Source organism: Lontra canadensis, unplaced genomic scaffold (assembly GCF_010015895.1).
Source record: "Lontra canadensis isolate GAN:19392208 unplaced genomic scaffold, GSC_riverotter_1.0 scaffold125, whole genome shotgun sequence".
NCBI lineage: Eukaryota > Metazoa > Chordata > Mammalia > Carnivora > Mustelidae > Lontra > Lontra canadensis.
Window position 1 is genome coordinate 3,823,576 of NW_022631119.1, and position 18,408 is coordinate 3,841,983.

General features: G+C 39.0%; 1 protein-coding gene and 1 pseudogene across 3 annotated transcripts in view; both read left to right on the forward strand.

Annotated features, from left to right (window-relative positions):
* Positions 1–8,047: 8,047 nt before the first annotated feature.
* The window catches only part of LOC116857634 (zinc finger protein 573), a 32,225-nt gene continuing 21,864 nt past the window's right edge, over positions 8,048–18,408 (forward strand). For 2 of the 3 annotated variants that reach the window (XM_032841893.1, XM_032841894.1), the window contains exons 1-2: positions 8,048–8,101; positions 8,590–8,594. The gene's annotated coding sequence lies outside the window, so the exon portion shown is untranslated. The remainder of the gene's footprint in view (positions 8,102–8,589; positions 8,595–18,408) is intronic. The other variant, XM_032841895.1, reaches the window with a different exon arrangement.
* LOC116857791 lies at positions 17,436–17,551 on the forward strand (annotated as a pseudogene).

Consider the following 18,408-nt stretch of genomic DNA (forward strand, 5'->3'; position numbering starts at 1 on the left):
CTGTACTATTTTAATATTTATTATAATGGGCATTGCTATTAAAACAATAACTGGTCTTCTGCTTCCATCTGTGAAACAGGACAATGAAGGCAGTACTTTAATACAATCATTTGAATTACATTAAGGTTATGACTATAATCGGGGGGCCTGGCTGGCTCAGTTAGTAGAGCATGCAACGCCTGATCTCAGGATCATGAGTTCCAGGTCCATGTTGGGAGGAGAATTACTTAAGAAGATATGACTATAATTAATATCAATTCTGAGAACCCATCCTATGTTCCATTACATTCTGGAAAATGGCATGTTTAATAATGCATTGCTGACTGTTTATTTCTATGTAACAAGCTACCCAAAACATCATCTTAAAAAACAAACAAACAACAACAACAACAAAAACACAACAGGACAGTTAGCTTTAAATTAGAGCAGCTAGTTGAGGCCTGGGAAGCTTACCTCCTCTTCCTGAAAGTCCACATGTCAGGCCTTCAACAGAATGATTACAATCCATAGTGACTCTCCTTCTAGCACTGCTGATTACCAACATCATCAGCTAATCTTAACGATCAAAGACTCCTCCTCTACCTGCCCTACACACAAACTAAGAGTCATTTTAACTTATTTTACCTCATGTAGATGGGTTCTTGGATAATAAATTCTATTAGCACCTTTCTGTCACTGTAACAAATCAAAACATGTTCCCATGCACTTCCAAATCCTCCCTAGAAGGGACATAATCTATGAGGAATCACTTAGTCAGTGATAAACTGGAGTTTATCTAATCAGAAGAATGTTTTTTATTGAGGTATAATTATCACACATTATATTAGTTTCAGGTATACAACAATTTGATTCGACAATTCTGTACATCACTCTGTGCTTACCACAAGTGTAGTCACCATCTGTCACCACACATTGTTACAATATTACTGACTATTCCCTAAGCTGTACTTCTTATCTGTGTGCCTTATTCATTTTACATTCTATTTCACACCCCCTTCTATCCCCCGCTTCTGGCAACCACCAGTCTGTTCTCTGTGTTTAAAAATCTGGTTGGTTGGTTGGTTGGTTGTTTTTTTTTTTAGATTCTACATGTAAGTGAAATCACATGGTATCTGTCTTTCTCTGACTTATTTCCCTTAATATTATACCCTCTACGTCCATTCATGTTGTTGCAAATGACAAAATCTCATTCTTTTGTATGGCTGAGTAATATTCCATTGTATACATATCCATACCACCTCTTCTTCAGCCATTCATTCATCAGTGAATACTTGGGTTGCTTCCATATCTTGGCTACTGTAAAGCATGCTGCAATAAACATAGGGGTATATACATCTTTTTGAATTAGTGTTTTCATATTCTTTGCGTAAATACCCAGTAATGGAATTACTGGGTAACATGGTATTTGTATTTTTAATTTTTTTAGGAAATTCTATATTGTTTTCCACAGTGATTGCACCAATTTACATTCCCACCAACAAGCGTTCCCTCTTCTTGACATCCTCCCCAACACTTGTTATTTCTTGTCTTCTTGATACAAGACATTCTGACTAGTCTGAGATGATATCTCATTGTAATTTTCAGTCACATTTCCCTGATGATTACTGCTGTTGAACATCTTTTCATGTGTCTATTAGCCATCTATTTGTCTTCTTTGGAAAAAAATGTCTATTCAGGTCCTCTGCCTATTCTTTAATCAGATTGTTTTTTGGTGAACTATATAACTTCTTTATATATTCTAGGTATTAACCCGTTATCAGATATATCACTTGCAAATATCTTCTCCCATTCACTGAGTTGCCTTTTTGTTTTGTAGATGGTTCCTTTGCTGTGCAAAAGCTTTTTATTTTGGTGTAGTCTTAATAGTAGTTTATTTTGCTTTCATTTCCCTTGCCTGAGGACATATCCCTAAACATGTTGCTAACGTTGATGTCTAAGAGATTACCACCTATGTTTTATTTTAGGAGTTTTATGGTTTCAGGTCTCATAATCAGAAGAATTTCTAGAGATGTGCTGTTAGAGAAATATAGCAACTGGTCTCTCTGTGTAACGTTATCTTCCTGCAAGTAATTTAGAATTTGTCCTCTGAAATCATTGCCTCCTCTCATATACAGTTCTAGTTATTTAATTTCTACTCCTTGTTGATAGGGGAGCAGTTAGATTTTGTCTTCTCTGTCCTTCAAACCATCACATTGTTTGCCCTTCCTATAAGGGCTTCCCTGCTGAGGAACTGGACTTGACTTCTAGAATACCTATACCATATACTATTTTTTTACTCATAAGCAGACCTTTCTAAGTCAGACATAATCTCTTCAGAGCTAAGGAATGAGCCATGAGAAACTATGAGGGACCGGGGGGAACAAAAGGATATCTCTCAGTGGATGAAATCACAATCACAGGAGTAAGAGCCATTGCAGATAATACCCCAATACATCAGTGAGAAGTCAACACCTTTCAATCATCTGAAATCTCCCCCTCAAAGTCCTAAGGCCTATGCTGGAAAGATCTAAGTTATAGGGAAAAATGTGGTATCTTTTAAGGTTGGATCCTAACTTATAACCACCTACGCTTTGTGTGCTTTTCTTTGCTTATATTTTCTCACATTCGCAAAAGGGGGAGTACAATTTTCCCCCAATGATTACCCTTTCACCTGTATTTGTCCTTAGTTTTCAGTAGTTTGACTATGATGAACCTAGGCATTTTTTTTTCCCACTTGGGTTTCTTGGGGATTCTTGAATCTATAAAATTTGTGTTCTCACCTCTTAGTAATTTTCATACAGATCTGTAAAATTTCACCTATTATTACTTCAAAAAATTTTTACATTATCCTACAGGTAACTGAGGAGAGTATTCTCTTTTTTAAAAATCTTTTTTCTCTGTTCTTAAGTTTAGACAACTTATATTGATCCATAAGTTCACTGACTTTCTTTTGTCTTTTCCTGGCAAAGCCTATCTGCTGGCAAGCCCATTCAATGATGTATCTTCAAATCAAATTTTCAAATTTTTTGCTCTGGAGATTTATTAGGTTCTTTTTAATACATTCTCTTTCTACCCTACCTGTTCATTCATTATAAGCATATTTTACATCCTTGAGCATAAATACAATGGGTGTTTTAAAAAGCCTTTAAACACTCTGTAATTTAGCATAAATCTGCTAATTCTACCAACTGGGCCTTTTGGGGTTGGTCTCCAACAATTTCCTTTTCCTTTAAGTATGGGCAACATCTTATTTTATGATGTTGCCCATACTTAAATTTTATGTCACAATTTTGCATTATATCCTTGACATTGTAAATGATGTTTTAAAGACTCTGGATTTTGCTATAATCATCTGAAGGATGTTGAATTTTTTTATTTGCTTGTACAACTTTGTGGGACTTGAACTCAAACTCTCTCCTTAGTGTAAGAATCTGAATTCTCTTTTGGTATTAGCTGAGCTATAAAAAGTCAGCCCCACACATACATAGTTCAGGAGTCATTCAGAGATTTGGACAGTTTCTACAAAGAATTTGGCCCTGCTCTTTCTCCTTTGAAGAGTTCTTTCCCTTTTCCTCCCCCCTATTTTCCTGCTATTGCAGTCCTGCTAAAGGACAGCCCGTAGTTCTTGAAACTGGTTATAACTGCTGATTTTTAGCTGACTTATATGGTACTGCCTAGGACCTGCCCTCCGGTGAAAAGTTATTTAATTGTAGAAGGCTATCAATCAGTCTTGTCTGATAATTATTATTTCATGCATTCCCAACAGTGTGATAATACTCCTAACGGGGCAAAAATTGGTTCTTGGAGGATTAAAAAAAAATCATAAGATGGCTTCTGGTTTGTGGCCCTTCAAAGCAGCATAGTACATACAAAGATACATATCTGTTATATTTCATAGGGATAGGGCTAATGATCAGGGGCAAAATATCTCTAAAAGGCTTCTGGGGGAAATAATGAAAAAAGATGGAGGAAAAAAGAATTGATAAGTTATATATATTCTTTAGGATTTTCTATGAACACAATCATATCTGTAAATAATGACACTTTCTTCTTTCAAATCACTGCACCTTTTTTTTTTCTTGCCCTAGTGAATTAGTAAGAATCTCAATTAAAATAACAAATTTTGATAACAAGTATCTTTGTCTCGGACTCCTGGGTGGCTCAGTGGGTTAAAGCCTCTGCCTTCAGCTCAGGTCATGATCTCAGGGTCCTGGGATGGAGGCCTACATCAGGCTCTCTGCTCAGCAGGTAGCCTGCTTCCCCCTCCTCTCTCTCTGCCTGCTTCTCTGCCTACTTGTGACCTCTGTCTGTCAAATTAAAAAAAAAAAAAAGATTCTATTAAGAAAAATATCTTTGGGGACGCCTGGGTGGCTCAGTTGGTTAAGCGGCTGCCTTTGGCTCAGGTCATGATCCCAGCGTCCTGGGATCGAGTCCCACATCGGGCTCCTTGCTCGGCGGGGAGCCTGCTTCTCCCTCTGCCTCTGCCTGCCTCTCTGTCTGCCTGTGCTTGCTCACTCTCTCTCCCTCTGTCTCTGACAAATAAATAAATAAAATCTTTAAAAAAAAAAAAAAAAGAAAAATATCTTTGTCTCATTCTTAGATACCAGTGGAAAGGTTTCACCATTAAGAAGGCTGTTTTCTCTAGGAACTTTATACATACCTTTATGTGACTGAGGGAAGTTCCCATTTTTTGTCTTTGCTGAAAGATAAATTCTATGAAATGTCTTTTCTCCATCTATTCATGTGAGAATATATGATGATTCTACTTCATTACATTAATGTAAATTACACTGATTTTCAAATGTTAAACCTACTTGCATTCTGACAATATTTCAAATTAAGTCATGATATATTATCCTTTTCATATACTGCAAGATTTATTATTATATTGTTTTGTATATTTGTTTTCATCAGAGAGAGACCTATAAATTTCCTTTCTCTTGCATGCCCTTATAAAGTTTCAGTATCCATATTTGCTTCACTCCATAAAATAAATTGGAGTGTGTTCCAACATTTATCAATTCTCTTGAGACTGTATGAGTGGGGTTTTCTCCTTAAATCATTGGTAGAATGAAGTCACATGAGACTGAACTGTCTATCGTAAAGGCTTATAGTAATGGATTCAATTTCATTACTAGGTATAGGACGCTTCACATTGCCTGTTATATCCCCCAGCAAAGCTGATTTACTGTGTGTTACTAGGAATTTGTCTGTTTCATATAAGTTTTCAAATGTATTGGTATAAACTCTGTATGAAATCCTTTCATTATCTTTTTAATGTCTATAGGATTCAGAGCAGCCCAATTTTCACTCCTAACTTGTTTTCTCTCTCACTCTGTCTCTCTGTTCATCTGCCGGAAATGGAAAAGTAAGTGTGGCATATTTATACTAGGAAAAATAAATGTAGCATTTTCACACAAAAATGAGTAATAAATGACGTGGGAAGCAAAGGCAAAAGAAAAAGTTAAACTTCTTACTGCCTACAGTCCATTGACAAGACCTTGAAACAGGTTAAGTGATCTTCCTCTAGGAGCTCAGCTACCTCAGCTACACTTTGCTAAGGGCAAAAGGCAATCTTAGTCCAATGCCCCAGAATCCTTTAAGTCTTACTTAACATATAAAAATTCCTTTGGTAACTTCTTTTATCTCTTACCCCACCCCCCAAGATATATGCTGGAAATCATCATCAAAGCATATGGCCCACTGATATACATCTGAAGGGTCTTATGACTAAGATTGTATTAGATAATAATAAATGACCTTTTCCTAACAATAGCCAGCCTCCTCAAGATTCTGGAAACCTTGGGGCGCCTGGGTGGCTCAGTGGGTTAAGCCTCTACCTTTGGCTCAGGTCATGATCTCAGGGTCCTGGGATCAAGCCCTACATCAGGCTCTCTGCTTCCCCCTCTCTCTGTCTGCCTCTCTGCCTACTTGTGATCTCTGTGTCATATAAATAAATAAAATCTTCAAAAAAAATTCTGGAAACCTTGCTTCCAAAATTCCTTAGAGACTTATGCTATCCCTAACTCCCTCCCAACTTGAAAGCATATAATCAGTCACTCCTCATAACCCTAGTGCAGATTTTTCTGCCCATGGGTCCCCATGCTTTAGTAAAACCATCTTTTTACACCGAAGGTATCTCAAGAATTCTTTCTTGGCCATCAGCTCCAAACTCCAACACTTCCTACATCAATAAATAACCCAGAACTACATAAAACAACATGCAATCAGTGAATCACATAAACAATGTTGGTCAAGAGAATTCAGACACAAGAGTATATACTGTGTAATTCCACTGATAGAAAATTTAAAAATTGCCAAATCAATCTTTGTTGTTAAGAGATTTGGACAGTGATCATTCTTGGTGAATGAGAAAGAAAACAGAAGAGAACATGAAGACATACTTTGGGATGCTGGTAATGTCCTGTTCCTTGATCTGGATAGCAGTTAAATAAATGGATGTGTTCAGTTTCTGAAAATCCATCCAGCAGTACTTAGGCTATATGTGCTTTTAGGTATGTGTATGTATGTTATATATCAAAGAAGTTACTATTAAAAAATAGGAGGGCTTCTGCTTTTTTGCTCCAAAATGGAAAGAGCTTGTAAGTGATCACTACTGTCCTCACAGCAAGGAAAAAGATAAGCTAACTGAAAATTAATAATTCTTATTTCCCTCAGAGAATTGAGGTCACAGGGCAAACAAATGGTCTGAGAACTGGAGAGATAGGCAAAGAAAATCACAGAGAACCTGAAGGAGAAGCTGCTATAGTCAGGGACTGGTAGGACCTGATGAATGGCTGGAAACTGAGTGCAGACCAGCTTGACAGTTAAAAACTCCTATAGGACCCCACTTTCTTGAGTTTGACCTCTAAGAACATCACCACTTTCTCAGAATGAAGATCAGAAGAAATTCCCCTCACGGAGGAGGGGGAGGGGAAAATAACTGTTTTGAAATATTTTAGTCTGTTATCCACCTGCCCTCAAGGGAAACTAATTTACCAGAGACTAACCAATGTTGAGGAAGGAAATTCCCAGCCCCCTCTAGCCTCCTGTGTCACCTAACTAGTTGAGGGAGGAAAGGACCTGAGAAGAACTTGTGCAGGTCACAGCTCAGGGTGGAAGGCAAACTGAGAGACTAAGACCTAAAATTCTTCACCACTCCTATATCTCCTCTACATCAACAGGATTCTTGTATAAAAACAGGGTTAGAGCTGAAAAAAGAAAAACCCACGATCATCTTAATAGATCAGAAAATTATGTAGCAAAATTCAAAGCCCTTTCATCATAAAAACATTAAACAAAATCCTTGTTAGTTATTTTGTGGATATCGACAGACTGATACTAAAGCCTGTATGGGAAGGCAAAAGACAAGAATACCCAACACTACTGAACTACTAAGTCGGGGGTCTGACAAAATAATCATCCATTCAAATCTTTATAACATTTCCCTCTTTGGTTATGCTTGGGAACGCTATTCCTAAACCAATATTACGAAACCTATACAATATTATCACCAGGTCACTTTCACATTTAATTATTCTGTCAGCGTCGAATATATCCTAGTGTAAAGTATTAATATTACTTCACTCCCACTCACCATTACTTATGTAGCTAACACAGTGTATTGAGAAAGCCAGCCCACTCCCGGCAGTACCAAAAGTTACTCCCCCGTATGTTATCACCAGGCTGCAGCTAACTACCTTAGGAAACACAGCACCAGAGCCCCCGCCATGGCCCTGGGGCCGCACCGGTGACCCTACCTTGCGGCTGGCACCCACAGGCCCGAGGCTTTGGACAGCCGCCAGTTCGGGACGGCCCTTCCCTGCCTTCTAGCCTGATCTGGACCACCAGGACGCGCGCACCGCGCCCTCTTCTGTTTCCCCTCCGCCGTTACCACCCCTCGCGCGGCGTACTCCTCAGAGCGACAACTCTCGGGTGTCCGCGGAGGGACGTCCTGTTGGCCAACTAGCGCTCCAGAGAGGCTTCTGGGATTCGGGCTATTTTTCCCACAAGCCACCGCCGCCACGGACCTTCAGGCTCGAACTACATTTCCCAGAGGGCAGCGGTCACAACGGATGTTTGGCTTCCCTTCCATTTTCGCGCTGTTCTCGCGCTGCGCACGGTGAGCTGAACTCATCTCAGGATGTAAGCGGCGCGGGGTGCCGATAGGCTGGGCTCTGGACAACCTAGTTGATCGGGGTGGGGGAAGAAGCTTTCAAAGCGTGGAAGCGGGTAGTAGGGGCGACCAGGTGTTACCGTGATCTCAGGACTGCGGTTCAAGCACCATAGAGGGTGGTGGGTGTCTGTGATGGGGAGCGGGGGGAGAAGCGCGCGCGCGCGCCGAGATGTAACAGTGGGTGCGGTGCGACTGTGAAATGAGGGTGAGACAAGTGCGCGTGAGACATGTGCACATGTAATATGCATTTGGTTGCATGTCTTTTACCTGTGCGGCGATTGCTGTGGCTCTGTTGTGTCATTGTCCCTGGCTCTAGGTTCCCTGCTGCGTCCTTCGTCTTCTCTCCTCTCAGCTACTTGTGGCTGCCACAGAGGAACGGCTTTAAAAAACGAAGTTGGAGGTTGGGAACGCCTTGGAAATTCCTTACTTGGGAGCTCTGAGGGGCAGCCACGTGTCTCAGAACCACGGCGTTCCCAGATATCTGACCACAGGAACTTGCTGTAAACCTTACACAGATTACACGCTGCCCTACTTATATCTATCTGTTTGTGTGACCAGGGCGGGCGTGGACCTAGAGAATGTTGTACAACGAAGTCATTCTGTGCTCCAAGAAAAACCCGGCGTCCTATTACTCCCTACCTGGTCCTGCCATTCCCCGAAAGAAGGAACCTGATAAGGAAAATTGTTACATCCCCCCAAAATCAGTGTTTGGGCTAGTTTTTCTTTCCTAAAATTATTGGTTTTAGGGTATGCTTTCCTTTAAAATGTCGTAATCCCGATCTGCTTTCTTCCCAGTGGATGTTGGGTACTATTATGGTAAACCTCGTTAACATTCTCATGTTCATTGGGTTGTCATTCACATCCTCCTGTGTATTCTGTTAGAACCCAAAAAGATTCAGATTTTTTGGGTCTAGAATCAAGGACATTTTCCTGTTTTTGATGATGTGAAAAATTAATGTTCAGGGTTATGGAAATGTTTAATGATTAACCCATATGGTTGAATATTATGCAGCTGATAAGATAATGTTTATACAGGGGCACCTGGGTGGCTCCTTTGGTTAAGTGTCCCACTCTTGGTTTTGGCTCAGGTCATGATCTGGGAGTGGTAAGATGGAGCCCCTAGTACAGCTTCCCACTCAGCAGGGAGTCTGCTTGGGATCCTCTTCCTTTCCCTCTGTCCCTCCCCCATCATGTGCATGCTCTCTCTCTAAAATAAATCTTTAAAAAAAAAAAAAAGGATTATGTTTATACAGAGTTAGACTTCAGGAAAATGTACACTCTATAATGTTAAGTAATACTCATATCTATCAACTGTAATACCCTGGAAAAAGTTTAATTATATATGAATCTCACTTAAGAAGGTATTACTATAAGAAATTTTTCAAGAAGTGCATCATGAAGTAATATTTTAATTGTTTATTGAGGAAGAGTAGTGGTGTAGCTACATTTATCAAGCATCTGTTGTGTACCAAACACTCTTGTACCTTTATTACATTCTGTGATGCAATCTGCAAGTACCACTTACTTGTATTGTGTTGATTTTCAGTAGGATCTTGGTAATGAAAGTGTTGGGTAGCTATAACCAAAGGATATCTAAAGATTGTAGGGATAATTTGTTTCCCATGTAATACTTTTTCACATCATGCATAGAGTTCAGGTTTCATAAATACAAGAATGAACAACCTGTTCTTTATTTTTTCTTTATGCTTTTTTTAAAGGTTTTATTTATTTATTGAGAAAATGAGAGGGAGAGAGAGAATCTCAAGCAGATTCCACATTGAAGGCAGCACCCTACCCAGGGCTTGATCTTATGACTTGGGATCAGGACCAGAGCTGAAATCAAGAGTCAGTTGCTCAACTGACTGAACCAGGCTCTATTTTAACATTTGTTATATGTTGAAATGTCTTTGAAATATTTTGAAATACCTTATATTGTGGTGATGGCATTAATGAAGGCGTGTTGTAAAACATGCAGTACCCTAAGGAACTTCTGATAAATATAAAATACTCACCACCATTATTTTACCACCACCCAGAGATAAGCTATTAATATTTTTTCCATTTAGCATATGTGTATTGTTTTGAAGAGTATGATCACATTAAGTCTAAGAGTCAAACCATAAAGAAATAAGAATCTGAGTTTGAAAAAAGAGTCCATGAGTTTTATTATATGTGCATGTGAGTGGAAGAGAGAAGTGACAATTTCTGGTTTGAAAAACATTTCAGATATTTACATCTTTTAGATAATAGAAATAACCATTAAGTTAATTACCAGGGCAGCAAGTATCAAATAGTCAGAGTTAGATTTTTCTTTAAATATATATATATATATGTATATATGTATATATATATATATATATGTATATATGTATATGTATATGTATATATATATTTTTTAACTTTTTAAAAATCTCTACACCCAATATAGGGCTCCAACTCAACCCTGAGATCAAGAGTTTCATACTTGGGGTGCCTGGGTGGCTCAGTTAAGCATCAGACTATTGATTTCAGCTCAGGTCATGATCTCAGGGTTGTGGGATCGAGCTCTCCGTAGGGCTTCTTGCTGAGTGTGGAATCTGCTTGGGCTTCTCTCCCTCTGCCCCTACCCCCATTTTCTGCTCTCTCTTCTCTCTCCTCTCTCTCTTTCTCTTAAAAAAAAGTTAAAAAGTCCTGTGCTCTACCAACTGAGCCAGCCAGGCACCCCCAGAGTTAGAGTTGTTTTTTTTTAAGATTTTATTTATTTATTTGTCAGAGAGAGAGAGAGAGAGATCACAAGTAGGCCGAGAGGCAGAGGAGAAGCAGGTTCCCTGCCGAGCAAGGAGCCCGATGTGGGACTCGATCCCAGGACGCTGGGATCATGACCTGAGCCGAAGGCAGCCGCTTAACCAACTGAGCCACCCAGGTATCCCACTTAGAGTTTTAAAAAGAGATTTAAGATTGGTTTTACAAAACTTTCCAATAACAACTGATTTTTTAGGTCTTTTCCAAATAACATTTCCAAGTATGGTCTGTAATAAGAGAAAAGAACTAATAATTTTACTTATTCACATTTCTTTCATGGATTAAAAGTATTGAACCTCTCATTAATGTTCTCACTTTATGAGATACCTGATCAGATTAGATTCTTTGAAAAAATGTCTTTTTTTTTTTTTGCTGCTGCAGTTGGGAGAAAGTAAATTTCCTCTTCTTTCCTAGATACTTTTAGTATCTTATTAATAAGAAATACAGTCTTGGGACACCTGGGTGACTCAGTTGGTTAAGTGGCTGCCTTCGGTTCAGGTCATGATCCCAGCATCCTGGGATCGAGCCCCACATTGGGCTCCTTGCTCGGCGGGGAGCCTGCTTCTCCCTCTGCCTCTGTCTGCCACTCTGTGCTCGCTCACTCTCTCTCTCAGACAAATAAACAAATAAAATCTAAAAAAAAAAAAAAAGAAGAAAAGGAATACAGTCTTGAACCAACGTCCTCATTATTTTTGTGTGTTATAAGAGCAGAACTGAGAAGCACAACTTTAAAAAGGAGATTTTAGAATTGTTTCTTTTGCAATAATCAATTAGAGAAAAATGAGAAATTAGAGAAAATGAAATCAGTAAAATAACTAACATATTAATATAGTATTACAGCATACTTTTAGGCTTTTATAGAGATTATCTTTCTCCAAAATATTCATACTCTGGATTTTACTGATGAAAAACCAAGGTAATCAAATCTCATGGACTCTAAGAACATTTCCATATTTAGAAAATCTGAACACAGATTAAATTCAGCAGGATGCCATTCCTACATTATGTGTATTTATTAGCCTGGACCAGCATCATCACAATTAATAATGGTAAATATGCCATCATATAGTAGAACTGAATTAATTAACCTGTTACCTACTGTAAGTTTTTTGTGTGGCTATTTAATTAATATAAATTCCTAGGAGTAGAATTTGGGATAAAACACTCAGACTCTTACTAAGTGCTTATGATATGCCTAACCATACAATATTATTATTTGGGTTGATAAGAAGACTCAATTGACATGGTTACTACTTTTATGTTTCTTTTAGTAAGTAAAGTGAACACTGAATGGAAATAAATGGATCAGAGGCTACTAGAGAGATTCAGATAATGTGACGTGGGATTTTAGAAGGGAGTGATGTTATTCTGACAGTAGCTGTCACCTTACTATCAAATTATGCTGATCTAAAAAAGCACTGTGATGGCAAGGAATTTATGTGTAAATTTTTACCTTCTTTGTTAATATGATACTTTAAAAGACATCTTTTTAGGGGGGGGCGCCTGGGTGGTTTAGCGGGTTAAACCTCTGCCTTTGGCTCAGGTCATGATCTCAGGGTCCTGGGATTGAGCCCCGCATCACATCGGGCTCTCTGCTCAGCAGGGACCCTGCTTCCTCCTCTCTCTCTGCCTGCCTGTCTGCCTACTTGTGATCTCTCTGTCAAATAAATAAATAAAATCTTTTAAAAATAAAATACATCTTTTTAAAGTATATAATTTAGTAGCTTTTAATGTAGTCACAGGGTTGTATAACCAGCACCCCTATCAAAGCACCACCATTAATTATGTATAAGTACTTCATTTTTTTTATGTGCTAAAGTATGCATAACAAAATTTGGCATTTTAACCTTTTTTTTTTTTTAGAGGAGGGAGGAGGGAGAGAGGGTCTTAAGCAGGTTCCTCGCCCACTGCGGAGCCTGCGGTGGGGCTTCATCTCACAACCGTGAGATCATGACCTGAGCTGAAATCAACCATCAGAAGCGTAGCCAACTGAGTCACCCAGGTGCCCCAACATTTTAACCATTTTTAAGTGCATAGTTTAGTAGCATTAAATATATTCACATTGTTCTGCCAACTGTCACCACCACCATTCATCTTCAGAACTTCATCTTCTCCAACTGAAACTATACCCATTAAACACTTCCCATTCCCCTCCTCCCCCTCCCCATCCCTGGCACCCACTTTCTGTCTCTCTGAGTTTGATTATTCTAAGAATCTCAGATAAGAGGAATCATACACTATTTGTCCTTTTGTGACTAGCTGATTTCCCTTAGCATAATATCTTCAAGATTCATCCACGTTATAACTTAAAATAACCCTCATTTTTATGGCTGCATAATCTTCCCTTGCATGCATATACCTCATTTTCTTTATCTGTTTATGGACATTGGGGTTTCTTCCACTTTGGGGCTGTTATAATACAAACATTTGCATACAAGTTGTTTTGGGTTTTTGTGGCGGGGGTGAATGTGTATTTTTTCTCCTGAAATACATACGTAAGGGTAGAATGGCTGGATCACATGGTAACTCCTACATTACCGGTTTTATTCTTATGATGTTGATGTAAGCGAAACTAACAGACTAATTCAGCAGCTTCTTGGAGGATGTGACTAACAGGGTGGGAAATAGCTCTTTGAAGAAAACTTGCAAAAGGATATAGCAGTGAAATCAGCATCAGTATTGTAAGACTATTCTCAGAGAGTTTACCCATCTTTTTAGGCAGTAATCCAGTAATGAGCATACATAAAAATCAGAGAATGTTGTATTACTGGTAGCTGAAGAAAATAAGAACTGTTTAGCAAAACAATCCAAATTTAATATACTTCTCCAAGGCCAAGTAAATACTGTTTAAAAGAATGAACTGGGGGCACCTGGGTAGCTCAGAGGGTTAAGCCTTTGCCTTAGGCTCAGGTCATGATCTCAGGGTCCTGGGATTGAGCCCTACATCAGGCTCTCTGCTCAGCACCAAGCCTGCTTCCCCCTCTCTCTCTGCCTGCCTCTCTGCCTACTTGTGATCTCTTTCTCTGTGTCAAATAAATAAAATCTTAAAAAAAAATAGTAAAAGAATGAACTGTGCACATTTTGGAAAAAATTTCCACTCAGAACATAACAAATGTTCATAAGCATATACATTTTAATTTATAACATGGTCATTGAATCAATAACTTCATATGCTTAAATTCTTATCAAGATCAAAAGAAAAATATGTGATATATACACAGGGAAATATTCAGCCATTCAAAAGAAGATTTTGCTATTTGCAACAGCATGAGTGTATGTTACCGTAAATGATATAAGTTAGAGAAAGGCAAGTAACAATTTATACGCAGAATTTAATCCTCCAACCCCTAAAAAAAAAAAAAAAAGCTGGATCACCTGGGTGGCTCAGTTGGTTAAGTGGCTGCTTTTGGCTCACTCAGGTCATGATCTCAGGGTCCTAGGATCGAGCCCCGTATCAAGATCTCTGCTCAGCAGGGAATTTGCTTCTCCCTCTCCCTCTGTGCTCATGCTCTTTCTCTCTCTCTGTCACTCTCACTGTCTTTCAAATAAATAAATAAAATCTTAAAAAAAAAAAAAAGCCGAACTCTGATACGGAGAAAAGATTGGTAGTTGCCAGAGGTGGTTGGGGTAGGGGGTGGGGCGGGAGAAATGCATTTAGATGGGAAAAAGTACAAACTTTCAGTTATAAATGAGTCATGGGTATGTAATGTCCAGCATAGTGCTATTATTAGTAATACTATATCGTATATTTGAAAGTTGCTAAGAAAGTAGATCTTCAAAGTTTTCATCACAAAAAAAAATGTAACTATATATGATGATGGATATTAACTAGACTTAACTGTGGTGATCATCTTGCAGTATATACAAATATGGAATCGTGCTATATAACTGAAACTAATGTATGTCAATTATATCTCAAAGAAAGATATAAGTTTTAGGTTCAAGTCTAATACAACAGTATATTATCTCTAAAAACTGGTTATTGAGGCATGACCTTCTTGAGGTTGCTTTAGGTATTTTCTGTCATCTTTTAAATATCTAATTACTTGATCCCTGGTGAAATTTTGAGATTTTATAACTCAGATTGCATAACAGTATTCTGGGACGCACACACACACACACACACTTTGGCTAAGATTAACCATGTGAGTTTCACCTTTCTTTTTTATTCATCAGTACTATGAAATGCCTATGTCAAAGGATATCTTTTCTTCAATGTCTAGGTCATTGAAACAGCAAAGAAACCTGTCTCTTGTATGTAGGCAATTATTATTACTTTCCAAGAAAAAAAAAATCAAGAGAAAAAGACAGGTGTTGTTGATGTATGAGTGTATAGCTTTCTGGACTTTTTCTATCTACTGGAGCCTAATGATCTGTCAGCCTTTCAATATTGAAATAGCCATGTATCTTACAAATAGTATAGTGTAAATGTGGTTTCATAATCTGATTTTTCTGACAGTATTTCTGGAATATTTTCCATGTCTTCATTATATTCCCTTCACATTTTGTATGTAATGTATTTCATAATGTATTTCAGCAGTCAGTTTTTCTGGAATCAGAATGTTGAACCCCGCCTGACCAATTCTATGGATTTTCTAATCTGTATACCCTTTCTTTTCTTTTACTTAATTTTTAAAAAGATTTGTCTATTTGAGAGAGAGAGAAAGAGTAGGGGAAGGGGTGAAGGGAGAGGGAGACAAGCAGACCACACTGAGCAGGGAGCTGGACACAGGGCTCGATCCCAGGACCCCAAAATCATGACCTGAGCTGAAATCAAGACCCTGACACCCAACTGACTGAGCCACGCAGGTGCCCCTAATCTGTACACCCTTTCTAACTTATTCATCCTCACTGACCCCAAAGTCAGGAAGTAAGGTGTGGTTTGGATGGTGTAGGTCCTTTCCAATCCTGAAAGCTGTGGATGAAGGGAGGAGGAGCAGCCCAGTCTCAGGTGTGAGCAGCTTCCCCGAAAGGGAGGACTGGCCAGAAAACTGTCTGCTGAAGTATCTGCATTTCCTGGGGATTAGGGGAAGAGTTTCAATTTATCTAAAATCCTTCTAATCTTTGGCAATTAGGTGTGTTTGTATGGTCGGAGGTATAAAGTAAAATGGAATGTAGAAGCAAAACATTTGATTTCTTATATAGTAATACTAAAGCGTGCTTGCTCTCACGGGTCTCTTTTTCCTTCCCAGTTTTGGATTCTCTATTTTTCTCCAGTAGAGAAACGCCAAGGAGGACTTTTTTCATCAGTTTTTTCATCAGTTTTTGCAGCTGTCAAACTATGACATAATGTAAGATGGTGTTCCCTTCTTATTGAAATAAATGTTTTCATTACATTTCATTTCATTCCTGTGATATAAATGTTTTCATGAATTATCTGGAAACTTCCTACCAGAAAACACTCCAATCAATTATTGGTTTTCTATACCAGTGAACAATCGTTGCAGATAACCTCGTGTTCTCCTTCTGTGACCAATCTTTTCCAACCTTTATTTGGTTTATGTATATACTGGCTAGAATATTCATTATTTCTTATGAGCCCAACATATTTTAAGAGCAGGGATGGAAGAATGAAAAAAATAAAGTCCTGTAAAGAAATGATTTGAGCTTCCCATGTCAGGATTGTAGCTGATGAATTAGAGATGAGGATCCCATTTGGCCAAACATGGAAAGATTCTGACATTCTCATAGGTGGGAGTTTTCTAGGTACAGGTGACAAAGCCTGGTAATAAATGGTCTCTTTCTTAGTGTAGGTTGAGATTAGTGCTTTGTGAGGCCTTTAAAATTGAATAGACATGTGATTTAGAACTTGCAAATATGAGATCATGACCTGAGTGGAAATCAAGAGTCTGTTTTTTTTTTGTTGTTGTTGTTGTTGTTTTTTAAAGATTTTATTTATTTATTTGACAGATAGAGATCACAAGTAGGCAGAGAGGCAGGCAGAGAGAGAGAGAGAGAGGAGGAAGCAGGCTCCCTGCAGAGAGCCCGATGTGGGGCTCGATCCCAGGACCCTGAGATCATGACCTGAGCCGAAGGCAGAGGCTTTAACCCACTGAGCCACCCAGGCGCCCCAAGAGTCTGTTTTTTAACAGACTAAACCACCCAGGTACCCCCAACATAATTTTTTTTTAAACATGTTGCCTACTGTTACATGTTTTCAGTTATAAAAAATTAACTGAAAAACATTCTTCTGCATATAACTTGGGTACCTCTATTTTTATTTCCTTAAGGTAAGTTTTTAATAGTGGACTTTTATATAAGAAATCAGACATTTTAAGGACCTACAATGTTGTCTTCTGACCCTGTGATATTAGCATTTGAATTGATTAAATGACCAAATGTATTTAGCCCTTCCTTCCTTTCTTTTTTTTTTTTTTTAAAGATTTTATTTATTTATTTGACAGAGACAGAGAACACAAGTAGGCAGAGCGGCAGGCAGAGGGCAGAGGGAGAGAGAGAAGCAGGCTCTGCTGAGCAGGGAGCCCGATAAGGAACTCGAGTCTACGGCCATACCACCCTGAACGCGCCCGATCTCGTCTGATCTCGGAAGCTAAGCAGGGTCGGGCCTGGTTAGTACTTGGATGGGAGACCGATATGGAACTCAATCCCAGGACCCCGATCACGACCCGAGCCGAAGGCAACTGCTTTACTGACTGAGCCACCCAGGTGCTCCCCCCCTTTTTTTTTTTAAAGAGAGTGAATGTACTGAGTGGGGGCGAAAGTGGGGGAACACATAGAAAGAGAGAGAATATTAAGCAGGCTTCACACTCAGCACAGAGCCTGTGACAGAGTTCAGTCTCATGATCTGGAGATCATGACCTGACCTGAAATTTAGAGTCAGACACTTAACCTACTTAGCCACCTGGGTGCCCCTTTAGCTGTTACTTTTAAATGCCAATAATCCAGCAGGATATAAACTACAAATGGGAGTTAAGTATAAATCAGTGTATAGTGAAGACCAGTAAAGAGAGTCAGGTGACCTACTTTGGGAATTCATAGGAAAGTGACATTGGTTGGATTCTGGCCATTACTATAAAGTATGAACAAGTTATACTGAGCCCATGGAATCTCTCTGGAGATAAGTGGGATTTATTGTGTAAGCTTTTGCCTTCTGATTCTTTTTTCTCAACTGATGTTTAGATGCAAAGTGAGACTAATACGGTAAGTTGATTGGGCAGTTGTCTGGAAGACATCCTGGCTAAATGTCAAGAAAAAAACCTCCCTGGGGTCAAGAAGATTTTAGAGGACTCAGAGCTTTTCTCCAAGCTCAAGAAGAGAGTGTTTTAAAATTAAATGAAGTTTTGGGGCGCCTGGGTGGCTCAGTGGGTTAAGCCTCTGCCTTCAGCTCAGGTCATGATCTCAGGGTCCTGGGATCGAGCCCCGCATCAGGCTTTCTGCTCGGCAGGGGGCCTGCTTCTCTCTTCTCTCTGCCTGCCTCTGTGTCTACTGGTGATCTCTCTCTCTGTCAAATA